A 19,818-nucleotide genomic window follows, 5' to 3' on the forward strand; every position below is an offset into this window, starting at 1 on the left:
TAACATCAGCAGCAGTGGAACTTCTTTCTGTCTCTGTGGTTTTAATAGAAAACAACTATAAAAATAAAAAAGAGAAAAAAACCCCACACAGCAAAACAGCAACCACCAGTAGCATGAGTTCACATGTGTATGTAATATGAGTTTTACCATAGTTCATCCTTTTATTCTTATAGATCATTCACCCCTGCTTCTCCCAATTCATGCTTTCCCTCTCTCTCTCCAGATAATTTACATGTTTTAAATTTGGTCTTGCCTCTTTCTCTGGTTTTTGTGAATTATTTTCAATTGTTTTTATATATATGCAGAGAATATATTTTTGATGAATTTGAAAGTTACCGTATGTTTATATGCAAATCCTTGTTTATTGATGATATATAGTTGGGCCAATTAAAAATTTAAAAATCCATCTAGGTTTTTTCTTTTGATTTCTCTATTCAGATTTATAAAATACAGACCGAACAAATAAACAAAAAGACAGTACTTTGCACATTAGATGGCGCTCTACTGTTCTCTGGCAGGACTAGGGTTTTGTTTTGAAAACAAGTTTTAGCTTTTTCATTTGAAAAGGCACTTTATAGATATATATATCTCTATATACATATGTATACGTATAAAATATATATATAATGGTGTGAAATAAGTATCACAAAATAAAGGAGAGAAAATTGAAGTTTACAATTAGGTTTTTGTCCTGTGAGTTTAGTGAATAAGTACAATGAACTATAACCTAGAAGGAAATATTTAAATGCAATTTATTCTCAAAACATTGTTACTTTCCTTGCAAGCTTATCGTGCTTTACAAGGTGAATTTTCTAGGTAGTAAAAATATCTGCTTTTTCTGTTTTGTGCCACTGCTCAGCCAATCATGCAAATTAGCAAACATTCATAATACTGTAGCTCTTCTAAACTAAACCTAAAGCTGAATTTTCACTTTCTTTCCTGCTGTGTTTTCCCAAAGCTTGTTCTATTAAAAAATGTAGTTTGGGTACTCCTTCTGGTTATGATTAAAAGTGAAAATAAATAGCTTTTTTGTCAAATACTTGGGAAGCTTGAAATGGAAAGGTGATGACTAGAGAACAGCAGGATTTTCATAGAATCATAGAAAGGTTCGAAAAGACCCTGAATCTAACACTACTAAAGGATGGAATTTTTTTTATACGACACTGACAATTAATCTTTTCCACCTAAGTTCTCCTTTTCTGCATTCCACTCTCCCAAAACACATAAAATTCAATATTATTCTCTTTTCCTCACATTTTTGAATATCACTTTTTGATAAATACAGGAGTAGGGGAGAGGGAGTAATTTGGGGGTGGGAATGGGGAAATAATTAAATGTTTGGTTGTTTCTAAAAATTAAAATTTCAGGCAAAATTAAAATTTCAGACAAAAAACCAAAACCAAACAGCTAGCATTTAGTTTTGTGTGTAGAATTATACAGCTCTTCTGTTTGTTTGTTTGGATTATTTTAATGAGAGAAATAGTGACAGGAATTACAGAGAATCACAGAATGTTAGGGATTGGAAGGGACCTCAAAATCTTACAGTACAGATTTTAAATGCAAGAGAGAGTACAGTGAAAGAGAGAAATAGCCTTACTTCAAAGTCCTTTTTACTTTTCTACTAGAATCTAAATCATTATTAATTTCATGCAAGGAGTTTCAGGTCTCTCAGATACTCTGAAAAAATGTGCAGAAGACAAAACTGGAAGCCAAAATTTCATTTTATACAGATTACGGCCAGTCAAGCAGCAGGTTCACATTGACATTCCATGCAGACTGAACTTACTCTTTTGGGGAAGAACAAGCCCCGAGTTCCCTTCCTGATGGGGCCAACGAGTGTCACCCACCCTTCAGAGGATGAACGCACTCCCTGTGCAGGAAAGTGCATTGATTTTGCCAACTGTGGGTGAGCTTCACCACCCAGTGGCAGCACAGTGGAAGGTTTCAGGTTAGCGTTTGCAGTTAAATCTCAGGAAAAAAATTGTTATGGAGCACAAATGCTCTGACATAATACAATGATGGAATTAGGGCTATATAACTGCAGAGAGTCTGCACTTCAGTGCAAGTATTCCCTTCAAAAACATATCACCATTGCAGTAAAGCATAGCACATATACTGTCCACCCCTTCTGTCTTGGACAGATACTAAGAACTCATATTTATGCTGTGCAATGACTAAGCTACTTTACATTCAGATGTCTTTCCTAATTTATCTCCAGGTGACAAAGCACTCCCCCTGCCTGATACAAATAACTCCGACTGAGCCCTTCTTGTTTGTTTGTTTGTTTGTTTGTTCCCCTACTATACATCTGCTTTAGCACAAATAAATAAATGCCAGCCACATGGCCACCACTTGAGAATAAACTCTGAAAATTATACTACCTAGCTTCTTTAAATATAATAGCAGCGTGGGAGGCAAACTTTTTAATAATGAGAACTGTGATATCAGAATTCAGAAGATTTCATCATCAAATTTTTCTTGATGTTGTTTTGTCAAGTGACTCACAATGGCTTTGCTCCTGGTTTGCAGCAGAGCTTGGATTTAATGAAGTTTAGATGAAGTACTGGTCCTTCAAGGCTTCTGAATTCAACCCGATATGTGTTTCAATTTACCCATAAAGAAAAAAATAGGGTCAGAATAGCAAGCAATGCTTTGAAGTGGGCAACACTAGTAAAGGTACGGTATTTTTAAATCTAGTATTCCAAGACACAATCAAGTAATCATTGAGAAAATGCTCTAAGCCCTGTACAACACATTAATCAACTTAGAGTTGAATTTGGTGCACCACAACAATATTTAGGCTTATCACTAAGTCCAGTAGCATCTACCCAAAATGAACAGTTGCAAAACTCATCTATGTTCTTTGATTTACCCTGCAAAGTCTATTTAGTTGAGATACGGCTTCATGACCAGAAACAGGTTTGTATTTCTATTTGCCCTAATGCTTAAGAACTAAGAATTACTGCTCAGATTATCACTGATCAGGACAGAGTTAGATGGGCATGAAATTAACAAAGGTATCATAGTGTCACACTTATGATTCTAAATAAAGAAATCCAAAATGACTGTCTGAGGTTTTAGTTGTGTTCAAATACAAAGGATAAACTCCTACATTCAAATTTTTGTTTCTATACAGGAGAGAGCTCTCTCAGGTAAAAAGCTGACTTTCCCTAAGGAAAGGGTTTCTGTCCATCTCATAAATATATGCATTTCATGTTCTAATTTTGTTTTCCTGATTGGCAGTTGCTGCTTCCGTCTTCAAGGACTCTGAATAGTTGACCAATTGCCTCTCCAAATGGCTGGTGTTTTCTAGGTAGTTGACTCTGGGTAGCATGTACCACCAGAGGCACTTGCTATAGCATCTTCGTTACAGAAATGGGGCTTGTAGAGGTACAGAACTGCAGTTTCACAATTATTTCTCCTCTGCTTTTGCAATAGGGAAAAACAGAAACAATGACTTGACAGATGCCCTACCAGCTAGCCCATTACAATGCATCTTAATTAACAGGGGAGGAAAAGCACCTTGGAAGTGAGACGAACCACCACTCAATAATACTTTATTACCTATAATTTCAGACATACACCTTTGTATGAATGGATACACAGACTTATTTTTCCAGAGATTTTTCTACTAATATCTCTCACTTTATAATGACTATTAAAGAGAAGGTGTAGTCTTCATTCTCATGGTTACATGATATGCAGGGTTAGCTGAAAAGCCTCCAGCGAAAACCCCGAGAAAGAGAGAAGGATAACTATCCTGAAGAGAGAACATCAGATAAAACCTCTGCAATGAAAGTGGACATTTCAGGTCTTTTTCAGTCCCACTTTGTTTACTGACTGCACTTTTAAGAAGTTTTTGTGAGACATTTTAATACTTCCATGTTTGTATGCCTTTGACTAGTAATACTGATAACCTCCTGGTGTCAGTATGGCTCTACTGCAATTCAACTCCCCTTGCTAAGCCCTGACTAGAGATAAAACCTCCATGTTTGAACATGACAGCTAAATACACCGGTTAGAGACTGGGATTTCAGTATACTAGATGAGCTTCTTAGCAGGATTAAATAGGTTATTTCCTTACATGTAGATCCTTTGCAAAAATGTTTGTTCTACCTACACTATTTGTACTATTGCCATAGTTCTGCTTATGAAGGTGATACCTTGATAGCATCGTCTGTACAATACAGCCACTAGTAGGCATGCAATTAGTGTAGGAAAAATATGCTATTTGCCGCTGTATTTATTTCACTTAATGTGCAAGAACAGCAATAGCAGTAAACCAAACATTTGCACCCACCCTAAGCCAGCCACCAGTGCTCATCCACTTTCATCCCAGAGACAGTTAGTCAAAAGCAGTAGCAGCTGAATCAAGCTGTCCTGAGGTATGACTTTCACTTAAACAGCAGCAACATTCATCACATTAGGAGTTTCACTCATCAGTCACTTCCTAAACTCTGGTTATTTACACCCAAATGTCAATTCAGCAGCACAGAGCAGAGGACGGGAGAGCATAGCAGATTTTTTTATCTGTAGGAAACCTGATTTAACTATCCTCCAGCTTACCACCTGACCAGATTTCTACTTATCCTGCTAGCAAGGGAGTGTCCTCTCTTCTGTGGTTTATTTTTCCCCTCTCTCCTAGAAGTAAAATGATAGACAGAATTTATCCCTCATCCCCTTACAGCAAATTAGGAAGCAAATGAAACAGAACTGGGGAGGTGTTCTTGCACATTAATTGAAAGGTGTCACAGAGGCACCCCGTAGGTTAATTTAAGGGACAACAGGGTCCAAAACAACTTCTATTGAACCGGTCAGAAACAGGGTTTTAGCACTCCAAAGTGACTTAAATAAAGGTTCGGATATCAGTTGAGGAAAATTATTAAGGGGCAGCAACTAATACAACAGGCGGTCCACAGTGTGCATGCACGCGGCTTCACTCAAAACAATGCCAGAGCTGTCTGAGTCCTGGAGAAGTACACACTTGCCTAAACACGGTGCGGGATTATTTTAAAAGAGATACATGTATTCGTAGTGAGTACGGAAAGTGTACACTCGCGATTGTGCAAGGGTAAGTTTATAATACACTCGCAATCCCGCGAGGGTTAATTTACTTACACGTGCAAATGTGCACGGAATATTACACGTGCTTATGTGGAAGCACGGGAGGAAAATATACTCGCGATTGTGCGAGGGAATAATTTATACACGTGCTCGTACTGAGCACGGAAAGTTATGCGTGCAAATGTCCACGGAAAGTTACACATGCATACGTGCACGGAAGGAAAATACACTCGCGATTGTGCGAGGAAATTATTTATACACGTGCAAATGTGCACGGAAAGTATAAATATACTCGCAATCCTGCGAGAAGTTTTACTCACACCCGTGGCGGCGAGGCAAGCAGAGTCTCCATCCCGGGGAGGGGGGTCTCGGCGGCAGCATCTTGTTCGTGCTCCGAGAGACCCGCGAATGGGCGGAGTCTCGACGAGAGTCCCGTTTTTATACTGGCTGATCAGATCTGACTGTAGGCATTCTAGAAGCTTCTCTGCACCCCCACACTGGCTGTGGGTGCCCCTGAAGCCTCCAAACATCCCCCACACTGGCCACAGGCGCCCAGCGGCTCACTGGCGCCTCGGCACTCCCTTCTCCTAATGGCCCTGGCCAGGGTGCTCTGGGGCCAAACAAAAGAAGCTGGTAGCCTCAAGCAGCAGAGAGAGAGGGAGATGTGCCCACTCCTTCCATACTGAAGGAGGGAGGGGGAGAGAGGGGAGGTTTGCATTCTGCCACAAAAGGGGTGAGAGGGAAGATAGCTGTGTGAAAAAGGAGACAGCTATATGGGAAGTAGAAGGGGATACTGAATCCTGAACAGAAATTATTCTAGTAATTGAGGGAGAGAGAAAAGTTATTAGCCATTCTGCTTCTTGAAGCCCTGAACCCACTCTAAATCCAGAGCTCCCACTAGCTCTCACAGGCCTATGTTTTGTCTTGTCTTTTTCCTCAAAACTATCACAATATTAAATTTTATCAACAATACTGACATACATTAAATCAGTTCTGGGACAGCCAATTGGAATAGGAACATCTTGTACTTATTCTTCATTGGCATGAATTAATTTTGAGCTAAGAAATGTACTTACATGTGTCTTGTCTGAAATTCCATATAATAGATCAGGCTGTAAAGAACTTCAAGCCTCTTTTAAGATAGGAGTGGAGCAGACAAGGCTTAGGCAAACTTCTGTGGTAATGTGTCCATGACTTCTGGACTTTAACTTGTCCCTTTTCCACACACTGTAGCACTCCTCCATGAATGTGACAGCATAAGTGCTTTCTGAGATGTTTCTGTACTGTTCTCCATGAGGGAACAGTTTAAAATCCGTTCACCTAACTCTCAGAATTCGCTTACCAAAATCATGTAGAAATAAAGTCTAAGTCCATTGTTCCCAAACAGCAAGTCCCAGACTGATTTGTCTTGTTGCATGGGAGAAGTGTATAGGAGTGGGAAAAGTAAGCTGTCTTTTGGCTTTAAAAAAAATTTAGGACCACTTTAAATAAAACAACTGGATGTGTTTGCTCTCAGGAATACTGTGTACAAATAACTATTGCTCTAAACTACTGAGTTGTATCTCAAAGTTGTCAGCCATCATACAGTTGCTGTAGAATGATTTAATCTGGTTCCTAAGCATGTTATGGAGAACAAGTATGTTTTTGTTTGTTTGTGGTTTTTGTTTGTTTGTTTGTGGTTTTTGTTTGATTGGTTTTGTTTCAGTTCATTACCCAGAAAACAAATGTCATTTTTGGCATTTAACAAGCCAGCCAGGGACTTTTGTTGGCAAAAAAAACACATCATGGGGATCATTATATACTAAGCTTAACTTCCACTGCAGACTGCTGTTTCCAATAGATCAATTTTTCAAAGAAACTTGAGTAATTTTTAACAGTACCTTAGAAGATCGCAGAGTCTGGGATTATTTCATTGCTTTCCTTTGAAGTAAAACAACAGTAGATAATTCACTGCAGCATCAATATTGCCTCAGAAGCCACACAGAAATCTTGGACAAAGATGTAGATACTTCCAAGGGGAAGATCATGAAAATTTCATGGAGGTACAGTCACAATTGAGTGTGTTCATATGGATTTCAAAATAAGTCAGAGCTCTTTGCTTATCTCAACTAATCCTCCATGATTATATGAATTTTTCTTCCTACATAACTCATAGTTAATCTGCTGAGATTTCTGTCAACACTGGAGTCTGCTTAGGTTGATTTTACAGACAACATACCTTATATAGCAAAGTTCATGCTCAGCAGTGTAAGGAAACTGAATGAAAACACTGCATTGCTTATGCTTATGGTTAACTGACTAGTGGCTGGTCGGAGAGAAGTGATTTAGGGATTGAAACTGATAAAAGTGTAGGTAGGATCAGTGGGATAGACATAATTGAAGTGAGAAAGAATTTAGAGCTTCCTTGTATGGAAACTGGAATTACAGGAACTTAGCTCTTCTGAAATTCTTTATAATCAGAATTATACTTTGTCTCAAATTCGCTGCCTGCATTTGCTTGGAGTTCTGGAAACTCATGCATAATCCTAGGACTGCTTATTTAGTTTACCCTAAAGTGTCACATTATCATTTAAGATAAACATTGATTCAGATCTGCTGAAAGTGAAATTCACTTTTCATTTCCAACCGTAAAAAGCATGCAATCTAACAGCCTGTCTACCACTCTGCTGGAACCTCCAGATTTCTATAATTGTAGTTCATACTTATTTTTTAAATTAACAGTATAAGAAATCTGAACATCGCTGGTACAACCTCTATCTCCATCAGCCTCTAAATTCTTGTCAATGAAATTACAGAGATTTTCAGAGGTTCCTGCACAAGGAACCGGATTATTATTAGAGAGATGCTGCAACACAGTTCTGAAGCTTCAGCACTGATTATAATATTAGGACAAGTACTGGTATTGCATAAGTGAATATAGCACAGAAACGGATTTTCTTGTGAAGTCCATGGATCTTCCTTTAATTCCCATCTCTTTCACTAAGCAGAAGAATCACCTTTAGTATATTGTGCTGTCACCTCAAATTTTTTCACCCCAATCTTTCCATCTGTAAAAAATGTGCTTTATGATACCCTTTAAATTCATCAGTAGAAATACCTCTTAGTAGAAACAGTCTTTAGTACAGCCTCACTCCAATCATCACTTGCTCCTAGCTCTTAGAGAAGGCACTTGAGCCTACATGGGGTGCATTGAAAACCATTGAAGGTCAAAAGCTATAGAAGGTATTTGGGAACTGAATGTATTTCACCCACTTTAACATAATGATTCATGTTAACAAAAGGTTTCACTGTCCCTACTGGATCCTTGGCCCTGAAATCTGATCTACCTCAGGTGGCTGTGTGTTAGCCTGGATAGAATAAATGGGTCCAAATAATCCAGAGAGAAAATGCCTTTGTATTAATACCAAACAAAGCCTAAAAGCTCTGTCTACAGAGACCTTTTAAAAAGCAACATCACGTTAAGTACTTTTTTCCTTAATTTTTAAAATTTTTGTTAATCTTGACCTCAAGCTGTGTGGAGTTCTTTTAAGGAAGAAGTCCCATGTGAGACTTTAAACAGTTAATACTAACCTTTCTAGAGAGCTGGGGATTAACCAGCATGACTGTTGTAAAGTAATTTTATCTCCTTTGAGGAAAATATGACAAAAATTATGCTGAGTGGAAGAAGACTTAAAGATAAAGGTCCTCTTTTTGGTGTGGGTAGCCTGGTATAGCCTCTGGTGTGATCTCACTGCTAGAGGGCTAGCACAGCACAGCCGTGTTGCCTGAGTTAGCAAATCTGCACTAATGTTGAGGCTGCTTTGACTGTTGCTCTGCATCACTCTCAATCACAAAATGCTCTCTTGATTAGTTAACCTAGACTCTACCTAGGACAGGTAAAAAGAGGTAGACAACACACCCTACTCATTGAAAAAAAAAAAAAAAAGTGGAAGAACAAAGACAACATCATGTCAAGGATGTCATAGCTCTCACACATCAGCTGTTCTTCAAATCTTTTCTTCTTTGGCTACATGTGCTTGTCACCTGCTCCCTCATTCCAGCTTGGTGCTAGTCATCCTTAGCTGAGTGGGATAAGAGCCCACAGAGTTGTATGGTCCAAGAGACTGCACATTAATTCATTTCAGATGACAAATCAGGTCAGGATGGAAGAAGATAACTCAGAAGACAGAAAAATGAAGAAGTTTGTTCCGGTACTGCTTTAACTCTTATTTCCAGCACACTAATTTTGGTCTATCCAGTTCAAATTCTTTGCTCCCTTAATTGCTTGAAACATTCAGCCCAATGCATGGACTGTACTAATAGGCACTTTGAACAAGTTCTACATTTTTCTCTGCAACTTTTGCTGAGTTGCATAAACAACTTCACATAAAACAGGCTAAGTTGGACTTCTACTGCATTGGAAAATAGGAGCACAGACTCCAGCCACAAATATGAGGAGTCTCTGTGCTAACCCACAGATCTACCTGTCTTGCTTATATGTACACTTGGGTCTGATGGGATTCCCAACAACTTCAGATTTGAGATAACTTGAGAAGGTTCGAGGATGTCATTGTTCTCTAGATTATGTTTTAGAAAGCTCAGATATTTTCCTTTTCAAATATTGTTGCCCCTTTCACTTCTGAAATTATAATGCCTGTAATAATCTTTAAAAGGGGAATTTCCAGATTTCAAGAGATTTTTCAAAGTTGGGGGCTATGAAGATAATAGCTAAGTGCATTTTTATTCTTCCTATGATGTACATCGATTTTAGGCATCACGGCTGTAATGTAGCTGCAGGATAACTACAAGCTACAGTGAAAATATTGACTATCAAAATGTGAGCAGTAGCTCTTCCCTCTCCTGTACAGACAGGGTTGCTATAAATAAAATATATTTTGTCACTGCAGCATTTCTTTCAGTGTAAAGAAAGCTCACATGAAATTTTTACTGCAGCTTGGATAGTGTCAAAGCTCTGGCATAGTGTTCCAAATGAGTAATTTCATTATAATTAATCCACGAGGGATGTGCTTACTCCAGACGTGCTGGCCTTTTGATCTCAAAGAATGCAACACCATTGTACTATGGATGCCTCAAAGGCTGCAGTGCCTAAATAATACAGCCCTTATGTCTACTGCCTCTTTAAAATCTAAAGATTTGAAATGTCAGTATTCCAAAGTATTAGAATACATAAAAACAACCTATATAGCATCTAATAGTAAAATTAATTTTATAATTGTGTGCTAAAAATGCATACACATAGGAATATATGACCTGATTTAAGGTCATTATTGAAATCAAGATGTATTAGGTATTTTGCAAAAGTATGCACCTCCTTTTCACAATACCTAGATGAATGTCTTTATTTTAAGCAGCTGCACAGAAAACTGCAGTTACTGATTTGACACTAACATATTTATCCTCTTATAAATGTGGCTATTACATCCTTTAAAAATCTGGCCATAAAACTTATTACAGCAAATAGAATTATTGCTTCTAAGGCAGAGAGATCTGAAGTTCAAGATTTGTAGAAGGAAAAGTGTCTAGGCTGACTTAGCCGGTTTAAATTACTGAAATGTTTCAGAATTACAATGGGTTATAAAAAAATAAATCTTTATGGTCTTCTATGTTACTGTAGGGAGTTTTGTTCACATTTTCTCTTTTTGAAGAAGAGGTGAGGCAATCAAAATTAAAAGCCAATAATTAAGATAAAATTAAAGATATTAACTAGAGATGGTGCTTACAAGTCTCCTAGCCTTTAAGTTGTTTGAAAAATTGTGCAAAAGCTTGTGCAAAAGACATTGAATCTTCTGTGTTCTTTCGGGGTCACCTGGATTTATTTTTTAATTTATTTTATTCTGATGGTTGCTAGTGATAAATGGTGAAAGGAACACATTTTGCCTCCTGCACACAGTACAGGAGGTTAAACTCACTAATACACTAATAGTGATGCTTTCTGGTTTTGCTATATTAACATATTTCATCGTGCTTTTTTAGATAAGTAACTGGAGTAAACTGATACTACTTAAATAAACAACAATATGAGAAGGTAACAGTACTTTTAATTATAATAATAAAAAACCCAAAAACAACCAACCAACAAACAAGAACCCCACCTGTCTTTTATTCCTTTTACTGAGGGTCAGAAGTAACTACTGTCCAAACTTTGGATTCTTCGGAAAAAAATGAGTTTTTGGCCTCCACTTGGAGGAAAACACTAAAAATGTTTTATGTAACAAGGGCAAATCAACAGTGCCAAGAAGAGAATATTTGCCTCCCTCTTTAACGCCGAAACACTGAACAGCTTCTGAGAACTGTTGAGAGAAGTAACACTAATAGAATGCATTGGGCATCTTTCACAAGACAGGAGCTATTTTGCCTCCTTGAGCTGAGGCATGGATTGCTCTGTATGCTCTATGTGCCTTTTTTCCATATTGCCTGTATGTGAGTTCTTTTGACTGCTCTTACCCATTTTCTAGTTAAAGACATACATGACACCCAGCACAGAAAAATCAATTAAATGTGTGGTATTCCCTTTACCTCAGCTTTGGTACCTTGGTGCCATGGGTTTGACTTGCACCCCACCTCTACACAGATATCTTCCAAGGATACTCTCAGTAGTTTAAAATTCAATCCATCTTGAATTATTCATCCTTAGTGCATTGGTGACTACTATATAATTCACTGGTCTAGTCAAACAATATTCTGTCAGAGCAGGAGGGAAAGGAGGTCAGACTTGCATACAGCTCCCTGTGCTCAGGACTCTCGAGCACAGGGAGAGCACACACCTTCAGACAACAAGAACTGTTGTTTTCACTCAGGGAGTGGATTAAGTATTATCCACCTCCTTATCCCTCTTCTCCTGAAAGAAGATTTCTTGGTCTTCTACTGTCATCAAGAAAATGCAGCTATGCACAGTGTCCAAAAAGGGCCAGCATGGACCAAAAGGTATTGAACTGACAGCCTATTATGCCAAACTTCAGCAAGAATGGAACAGGTATATTGCTCGAGACAGAATATAGGCAGCAGCACTGCAAGTATATCCCTGATGACTTGTCCATTTGCACTACTCTAGTTTGCAGGAATCACCTCCAGGGTTCAAAGAATAGCTCAAATTCCCAGCACATTAATCCTCTGATGAAATTAGAGTAACCATTACAGTTCACTGTGTAATTATCTAATTAAGCAGGAGCCTTTAGAGAAAAAGGCCTTTTCAGTTAGCTCAAATACAGAAATCTAGTGAATACAAACACTATCTGCTATCCCAGTCTTTTTTCCTCAAATGAGAATACTATTGCAACAGATGTACAAGTCCTTCCAAAATGAGGTTTGTAGTAGAAATGTGAACATCATAACTTTACCTGCAGCTACAAAAACTCCAGTCTTAAAAAAATCAATACTTACACCTTCAAGATTCATTTATTATAAACGAATGACTTGAAATATTGCTTCTGATGTAAAATTCATCTTAAAGGGCTCAATCTTGCACAATGCACCAAAAAAACCCAAAAAATAATAGCAAAGATGTGGCTTGGGAGTGGAAAAGATCCAGGTTTCACTAATGAGGTCTGTTGTCTGGTTACCATTTTATTTGGGATAATGACAAGGCTCAAGCCTCAGCAAACAATTAAGCATCTTGTTAGAATAATACAACAATCCTTTCTTCACCTTGTTAAGACTATAGTAGACAGAGTATAGGTAACGTTATACTTGCCTGCATCCCTACCATGTTCTCTGTTCAAATCCATCCTACAAAATTTGTTGATTCTCTGGTTTAAGTCTTGAAACATCAAGACTCCTTAGTGGTTTGCCTCAAAAACAGCCATTGTTGACACTTGCCTCCCAGAGGAACAAAACTGCTATTTTGGCAGTGCCAACAGTGTTCACTGGCTTAGAAAACAGAAGGTGTTTTTAGGTCATGAGATCTGAGAAACAAGACATGGCCAAGCTTGTAACCTCAACATAAGCCTGAAGAACCCTGTATCCAGAGATACTGAGGTTAGCAATTTGCTGTTAGTAACAAGGCCCTTAATTTACATAATCTTCATTAACCATCACTTGTCCTCTGCTCTTTCTACCTCAGGTGTTGCTGAGCATCCTCTCCCTACTGCTCAGTCCTTCCACCCAGTTTTGCAAGGCATGTTGACCATCAGAAGACAGGATTGGACTTCAGACCTCTCATCTCTCCGTTGTCATGCCAATAGAGACTCTCAAGGCTTCCTTTCACTCCTAAGATGCTATCTACCCTGTCAATGGCCAACCTCTAATGTACAATTCCTGCTTCCCTCTTGCCTTCATTTTCAAAGTTGTTCTACAGAAATTGTGACAACAGGCTGATTTCTCCCACAAAAATTGTTGTCTTTGTTTGCCTTTATGCCATCAGCTAAATAACTTGACTGCTCCCACTTACGCTGATTATACAGTTTTAGTAGAAGATATTTTCTCTCACCTAACCTCTCTCCCAGAAATTGTATTTTTCTCTTTGCCACAAATCTCATAAACTTCAATCAAAAGAAATCGATTAAATTAATGTAAGCTTCCTTTGTCATTACTCTCTCCTTTTCCAAGAAAAGCATTTTTATTTATTATTTATCTTTTCTTCAAATTCACTATCTTCCCGATTTCCTTATGCTCATAGACTGGTTCTTAGTTTTCCCTCATACATCATTATCTTTGGGTGCTTCATTCTAATTCTAAGCAGAAATACAAAAATTACAAACCCTTTGGGCAGTGAAGGTTCACCTCCTGAGTTCTGTTATATTTTATCCATGTATTCAAAATCCCAAAGAATTCAACATCTCAAGTTATAACAGAAAATAGGGTGTATATTACATAGCCACCACCCACATACATGTATCTGCCGAGGACAGCATCTGATGTGAAAGTACATAAAGGAGTAAGAGGGTTGGATAAGGTGGGACATGTATTTCCATGAATTTCAAGGACCTGTTAAATTAAATGACAGTTTAATTTTACCCACACCTGTATGTGATTTACATCATCTAGAGACATATCTGTTCCTTATCAGCTAGAGAGGCCAACTTCTTCAGCTCAGCAATTTGATCACCTTGACCCTAATTTCCATTCTGTAATTCCATTATCAGAGAACAGATACTACAAAATCTTTAGATAAAATCTCTAGTTAATACAATGCCAAGTAATGTGAATGTATAGCTAACAGCACATGCAGAGAAATCATACTAATGCAACATAAAATAAAGTACCATTTGCCTAAATGCAACTCCTGACTTTTAGCTGGAAAATGAAACAGCAGAGTTGATCAAAGTCCAAAGTCTGTCCTTTTAAGCTGAGTGTATCATAATTTTAGAAACTGTGAGTGACACCTTTATGAGGTTTTAACTCTGTTGATTTCACCCACAAATTGACTAGTAAATCAAAGAAGATCAAGACTGATCCTCAAGCTGGTTAGTTCAATATTAATGTCATCAGCAGGAATGATTAATTAAGCAGAATCTCTTGACTTAACTGAACAGATCTATGAAAATTACTTCCACACCCTTTTCTGTTATCAAAGTTTATAACTTAAGACCAGAGGTGGAAAGTGGTCATAAAGTATATTTTGTGACAACGTATTGAATTTTAAAGGTAGTAAGTTAAGGACATACTGCCTTAGAATCATAAAACCATTTAGGCTGGAAGGCAGCGTCAAGATCATCAAGTCCAACCATAACCCAGTTTTAGTACCAAACCATGTCCCTAAGAACCTCATCTATACATCTCTTAAACACCTTCAGGGATGGTGACTCAATCACTGTTCCAATGTTTCACAACTCTTTCAGTGAATAAATTTTTCCTAATATCCAATCTGAATCTTCTCTGGTGCAACTTGAGGCCATTTCTTCTTGTCTAATCACTTGTTACTTGGGAGAAAAGACCAAAAATGGGACATAGTGTGGCGTGATAACAGAAAACTTTGGTTCCTTACAGCATTTTTTGGCAATGAATTGTTTTCACGTCAGTATTTGACCATATATCTAACATGAATGGGAAAGCAGTAGATATGCCCGCTATTATATAGCATATATCTGCAAGAAATACATCAAATACTTTTATCAGAGAGCAGTAATTGAGGAAGAGCAATACTTAAACTCACTTACTTGCAGGAAGGTGTTGCAAGACCCTCTAGTGGAATCTGTATCCTCCAAGTCCCAGTTCTGCGTTTTCTCTATATGTTGTCTTAACTATGTTTTCTGCTCCTGAAGGTATCTTTTGGCATTAAAAAGGTAGTGGTTTTGAAGCAGCATTAGCAGCATGTCCTGGGCTAACCAATAGAAGTCAGAAGGAAGGTCTGGAGAAAAATGAAACAACACTGCTTTACTGAAAAACATAGCTACATAATACTAAAATATTTCATTAATTTATTCAGGTTTCATCAGACATTTCACATTAAAAATTACATTTTCCAAACTAAACCAGACTAGTTTGACATTTTCAAGACATTTCAAGTTTTTTATAATTATGCTATTTTATAGATGAACTATCTAGTTTTTTAATAAATGTAATGAAAGAAATGTCAAATTACTTTTAATTTCAGGTGACAAAACACTGAAAACTCTTTGATATGGCTTATATACATATTAAGGTGCACAACTCTGTTTAGATTCCTGAGGAATATTTCTTACCATCACAACATATTTCCAATCTGTAAAAGACATATTTTTAACTTTTTAACTAAACTTCTCTTCATTTTTCCTACCGCAATTCCACTTATTCATGTTTTCTCTAACATGTTTCACTCCCCACTCAAGGTACTTACAGTACCAGTATCCTCTAGTACTATAAAAGCATTGACTTGGCATTTGTTCAGCTAAATGAACAGCTTCCTTCAATGAAAATCTTCTGTGTCAGTCGTGACATGGAAGCTACTTGGATCCAAATAATGGTATCATATTGCCCCAGAGGACTGACACCACAAATTTTTACACAGCATATATCTTAAAGGCAGAAAGAAAGGGACATATCATCTTAATTGAAGAAAAGTGATGTTTAAACTTATTTGCATTAAGTAGTTGCAGTGCACCAGAAGCTGAACCTGTATCCTCCAAGTCTCAATTCAGTGAATTTTCTATATATTACTTTAATTTTACTTTCTCTTCATGAAAGCATCTTTTGCCATTAAAAACCTGCAATGAATTAAATCCTCTGTGTCATATAAAATACATATTACCCTTTCTTTGGATTAAAAAAAAAACCCACAACCTTTAAGAATGTTTGCAAATACTGGAGATTGATCTTATCTTTATTTAATTAAACTCCCATTAACTACATTAGACACTTTTTCTGCAAAACTGGAGCCTGAACTATTATATCATAGAAGAGGATTTCACACAAGCTTTGGGCTCAGTTCAGGTTTGTGATTCTTTCTGTGTTTCAAAAAAATATGACAGGTTGAAATACTCAATTTTTTACCACCACCATTTAATTTCTGGTGGTATTTTGGCATGGCATTTAAACACTTGTCTCCTGGAACAACTGAGGTCAAGTTCTTAGATACCTTTTACCTGAAGCTTACCGCTATGCAGAGATGGACACTGACAGAGTAACATTCAAAGGTCCACTCAAATAAGAAGCAAAGTTTGTGGTGGAATAAAATATATGCTCCAGCAGGGGGATTGGACTAGATGATCTTTCGAGGTCCCTTCCAATCCCTAACATTCTGTGATTCTGCGTGATTCTGTGATAGTTGTTCATTCAATCAAATGTCAAAAATGCCCCAATTATAACTCTGGATTTGGCTCTATTATTTACATTGCTGTAACTATAGAGTGAAGCAGAAGTTCAGGAGCACAGCAATTCCCAAAATTATTTCTCTAATTCCCTACTCTAAAGTCACCTGCCTGATTGCTGATCATCAAATATCTTACTATATGTGAAGAAAGCAGCACAATGGAAGAGTACAGGAACATTTCACCATGAAAATGCAAATATTAGGTGTCTTACACTGTAGAATAAGCTTTACCTTATGGTCCACTTTGCTACTAGAGGTAGACTTTACCTTCTACCTGGTGTGAAATTCAGACATACACATTTACTGAAAGTGTCCATAGCAACTACTAGTCTCGTGGCATCGGAATTTCTCTACCATCTGACACATAGTAGTAGAGTGTTTAGTCAGTCCAGGAGTTTGGAAAACTGTGTAGCTTGAGAAATTATTAAAATAGTATATTGATATGAAATTGCTTTTGACTAGTAATGTTACACACCACCAGTGAATTGCTTAACTTTTCAATAAATGTAGTAAATTAATTAAGGAATAATGATTGGAGGGATAGAACACCTCTCTTATGAGGAAAGGCTGAGACAGTTGGGGTTGTTCAGCTTGGAGAAGAGAAGGGTCCAGGGAGAAGGCTGCAGCCTTTCACTATTTAAAAGGGGCCTATAAGAAAGATAGGGCCAAACTTTTTATTATAGTAGGGCCTGTTGTGATAGGACAAGGAGTAATGGTTTTAAACTGGATAGATAGATAGACAGATCGACTTAGACTAGATATAAGGAAGAATTTTTTTACAGTGAGAGTACTGAGACACTGGCCCAGGTTGCCCAGAGAGGTGGTAGATGCACCATCCCTGGAAATATTCAAGGCCAGGACAGGGTTCTGAGCAACGTGATCTAGTTGAAGATGTCCCTGCTCATTGCAAAGGGTTTGGACTAGGTGACCTTTGAAGGTCCCTTCCAGCCCAAACTATTCTATTATTCTATGATTCTATGAATATACTTAGTGACTATATAATTTTGGTTAATATGTCAATTAAGACTATCTTCTATGCATTTAGACTTTCTGTATATGTGTAGATAGGTAGATACACATCAATTTTACTTAAATTAATTTTGATTCAGACTGAGTTAGTCTTTATTCCAAAGAGGCAATATGGAAAATGAAGGAAGTTTAATATCTAACTACATTCCCAGTTTTGTGAAGTTTTAGAGACCTCAAAGTTTTTGCTTAAATCTTCTGACAGAAATTCTTGTGTGCCCGACAGAAACTTCCTTGACATACTGTCTATGTTTAAGTTTATTTTGACTGATCTGAAAAGCCTTTTCACCCATTATATCTTCAAAAGAAGGCATAAACAATATGCATTTCTTTGGTAGTGTAGGGTTCATGGTGGCTATAGAAATGAGATGAGGTTCCTTTCCCAAGGACAAAAACAGCACAAAAACTCAGTCAACATTAGGGGCTCTTAACCAGTTTTCTCACAGATACAGGGAGGAATGAAGACTTGATAAAGTGCTGATGTGCTGCTCAACGTTGCATGCTAAGGCAATGACTGCATGCCAATAACAATATATATTGTTTAAGAGTTGGAACTTGTCAAAAATAACACTTAAGTAATTGATTAGAAGAATTTAAGAACAAAAAAAAAGTGTGTATGTACATCATATATAAAAATTATAAAAATACTAATTGTATATAGACTATATGAATATACTTGTTTGACAAAATATACTAAGTAGCACATAAGAAGTATTTGTAAAACAACAAATGTTACAAATAGATTATAAGAAGCATCAAAGATTTCCATGTTGAAGAACTGTTGAATTCTTATTCTAGACACTGAATTTTTACTGTATCTTGTCATTTAGATAGAAAATGTATATCTCTTCAGTCTTTTAAGATGCATTTTATCCTATCCCTGGCAAAGTCACAAATCCTATGAAAATTTTGCTGAACATGTATTTCTCCTGTACCTTGAAAAAATAAAGAAAATATTACTATCTCATAACATAGATGATAAAACTAAATCTTTAAAAACCACATCTTTAAAGAATATGAATGACCCTATGTTCATTTAACTTACTTTTTTTTGCTTTTAGAGAGTGTTCCCGTTGTAATGGAAAAATGTGAAGTTATACAAACAAAATTTCATCTAGCATGTGTTAAGATTTCTTAAGTTAAATTTAGCAATAAAGATACAATATTACCTAGTTCTTCCACAACATTAATTGTTTGATGAGAAGAGAATACTAAAAATACACAACTGCACTCATTTTTCCTCACCTTATTTATGAAAATGTACATTAAAATAATGGATGATTACCTGAAAGGATGTTGTAGGAAGGTAGGTGTCAGTCTCTTTTTCCAAGAAACAAGTGATAGGGTGAAAGGAAATGTCCTCAAGTTGCACCAGGGGAGATTTAGATTGGATATTAGGAAAAATTTCTTCATGGAAAGGGTTGTCAGGCATTGGAACAGGCTGTCAAGGGAAGTGGTTGAGTCACCATCCCTGGAGGTGTTTAAAAGATGTGTAGATGTGGTGCTTAGAGACATGGTTTAGTAGTGGACTTGACAGTGTTTGGTTAACTGTTGGACTCAATGATCTTAAGGGTCTTTTCCAACCTAGGAAACCATCTTCAATGATTCTGTGATAATTCCGTGTTGGACTTTATATTAGTGAGTTTAAGATAATGAGATATTTTGATAAAAGAGAGATCACAAGCAATGAGTCATTGCACAGTTTAGGGAATTTGGGAATGTTCATGGCATTATGGAGAAAAAGTGAACTGATGGTTACTAATTAAAAGCTTGATGAAATAAATACATGTGTGAACAATCGTAGATTCTTTTTTTTCAGTTTGGTCAGATTTACTAACAATGAAGAAAAAAAAACATATTCTCAAATAATGTCTACTATATTTTCATTATTAAGCCTGTATATTTGTACCTCCTTTCAGTAGGAGATACGTGACTCTGTTTGCAGTACAAGCACGACTACTTCGTTGGGTTAACTGCACAATACCAGGCAATACCACTGTATC

At 37.0% G+C, this 19,818-nt stretch overlaps 1 long non-coding RNA gene across 1 annotated transcript in view; it reads right to left on the reverse strand.

Moving 5' to 3' along the window:
• Positions 1-19,818, reverse strand: part of LOC308037653 — a 144,409-nt gene that overhangs the window by 17,371 nt on the left and 107,220 nt on the right. The window lies entirely within an intron of this gene.

The sequence above is a fragment of the Nesoenas mayeri genome (assembly GCF_963082525.1).
Source record: "Nesoenas mayeri genome assembly, chromosome: 2".
Lineage (NCBI taxonomy): Eukaryota > Metazoa > Chordata > Aves > Columbiformes > Columbidae > Nesoenas > Nesoenas mayeri.